At 42.0% G+C, this 2,372-nt stretch overlaps 1 long non-coding RNA gene across 1 annotated transcript; it reads right to left on the bottom strand.

Annotated features, from left to right (window-relative positions):
- Nucleotides 1–497: 497 nt before the first annotated feature.
- LOC119169470 (uncharacterized) lies at nucleotides 498–1,349 on the bottom strand. Its single transcript, XR_005109623.2, has 2 exons — nucleotides 966–1,349; nucleotides 498–688 (listed from the first exon to the last, which is right to left on the bottom strand). It is a non-coding gene; the product is annotated as an uncharacterized LOC119169470 (long non-coding RNA).
- Nucleotides 1,350–2,372: the final 1,023 nt, after the last annotated feature.

Genomic DNA, 2,372 nt, shown 5'->3' with positions numbered 1-2,372 from the left:
TATGCAAGCTTTCCCAATTTAATAAGGATTTAATATAGAGACAGTAACATGAGAAAGAGACTAGCTCCACATCTAAAGTAGAGTTCACTGCGCTGACAGAGCTTATGAACAAGAGGAAAGTCCTCGACATAAACTACAAAATCAATGCGATAGAAAGAGTTGTAAGAAAAGAAAAGGCACCCGTGTCAAAACTGAAAAACATACTTTGTACAGGAAGAAACTATGCATACTCTCAAAGACAAGCAGGAAATTGTCGACTTCAACGACATATTTCAAGTGGCTATATAGTTCAAAAATAAGTCATCCAACTTGAGTGGAAGTAGTGACGAGAAGGATACGGAAGTCCCATACGTAACTACTGGCGAGATTAGAAAGGCCATACGGGATATGCCTGTGAGAAGGTAGCTGGCGATGACGGAATAACAAAAGATGCAATTAAAAATACAGGAGAATTTACTTGGAAGAAACCAGCTACGCTTTGTACTCTGTGTCGCAGCTGAATGAATGAATGTATAGACTTTATTTGAAGTCCGGTAGTTTTACCGGGAGAGGTGAGGGAAGAGGGGGATAAACCCCTGTCCCTTCCCACTCTCCGTTGATTGTGAGGACGGTACCTCAGGTGGCTGCTCGAAGTCCTTGCACCAGGGCGGCATCTTCAGCTTGCCGGATGGCCCAAAGCTGCAGCGAGCTGTAAAAATACCAACAATGTCCTAATACATAAAAAAAATACCAAACACGAAACTACTATAATCTGATTAGGTTACACAAACCACTATAATGTCATTAGGTTACCTCCTGTGATATACAAAATATTTGCAAAAGTCATTTCAAACAGGATAAAATAAACATTTGACTTAACCAACCCAAAGAGTGTGCTCGGTTCAAGAAAGGCTACTCTACAATAAATCACACGTGATAAATAAATCAGGTGAGAGAAAAAACTGCACGGAGAAAATGATATTTACCTCCTAATGCCTTCAGATTTAATGCCATTCGCGCAGTGCCACAAGGACGAACGAAATGGCATTCGCCTAAATGTCATTCGTCACTTAATGCCATCGCCAGAACTCATTCGACTAATAAATGCACTTTCTCGATGGTGCAGCTGATGAGGTAATTATATAAAAGGGCAGTTTCTTCAGCTTGAAGGAAACTTTTCCCGTCTTTTATTTACAGTAATCACTTAAACATGTGCTTAGAAACTTTTATTCAGCTGATAGACGTTGTTAAATAAATGTGGGCCGCCGCTGCTGCGACTTGGTGAGCATTGCCGGTATACTATATTCACCCGTTCAAAATGACAGGCCGTTCAAAACAACGCCTCCTAGATTTCCTTTGCCTGCCGGATTATCGGTAGGGTGGCTATATATTATCGGTGATCACTTGGTAAGCGGCGGTCGAAACGTTGGTCAGAACTATGGCGGTGGCCCCCCTCAAGTAGGGGTGTCTTCAAATAAGTTTTTATGTTTTTGGAGCTTATATGCAAAAAAAAAAAATAGCGTAGAAAGTTTTGAAAAGGCGTAAACGTAATTAAAACTAACCTTACTTAAGTGACACCATGGTTCCTCAATATTTTTACGTATTTAGGGACCATGGTGACACTGACACTCAACAAACAACTTTTTTAATACAAGGCATAGCCTCTGAAGTTTGTACCGAATGCCGAAATTGCGAATCTTGAAGGCTGAGTACAAAGACCCTAATTCCTACGTAGGCAGCGCCTTCATAATGACAGGTGTTTCACGCCCATTTGGCAGGCAAGGGAAAACATTTTTGTTCAAAATAACGAAAATGCTATTTTCACTCGACTTGGCTTGGATCTAGGCGGATTTGTGGAACATAACAGCTTTTTGTGAAAGTTTACAATAAATGGATAGATGAATAGAAATGGTTGTATTCTTTAGATCGGGCGATGGCTAGCGCCGCCAAGCCGTAATACTTAATGAACCAAAAACTAGATTTATTTTTTTCTTTGAAATGTCAGTGGAGGATTCGTACTTTGCAGTGAAGAGTTTAATTTTCACTCGTGCCTTGACTTTTGCCACCAGTCAGATAACCTCCTTCTAGTTAAGTCTACCCGCTTAAAGTCTATTTTGCCCTCCCGGTCCCTAAACCCCAGTGCTTTGAAAAACTCTGCGCGATCATCCTGAACTATAGGGTGAAGCCCTTTACAGAACATTATCAAGTGTTCGGCAGTTTCTTCTTCCTCTCCACACGCATTGCATACTGTGTCAAGGAGGTTACACTAAACTTTCTGGAGTGGCGGAGGGGCTCCGCGGCTGACGCCACGCGCCGCCATATTGCTCAGGGCAGAAAGCGGTCGAACGCATTGTAACGCGTGCATGTGCGTGCGGCCTCTCCGTTGTTTTTCT

The sequence above is a fragment of the Rhipicephalus microplus genome, chromosome 2 (assembly GCF_043290135.1).
Source record: "Rhipicephalus microplus isolate Deutch F79 chromosome 2, USDA_Rmic, whole genome shotgun sequence".
NCBI classification, from domain to species: domain Eukaryota; kingdom Metazoa; phylum Arthropoda; class Arachnida; order Ixodida; family Ixodidae; genus Rhipicephalus; species Rhipicephalus microplus.
The sequence above is the reverse complement of the archived record's forward strand: the minus strand, read 5'-3'. Positions and strand labels throughout refer to the sequence as shown.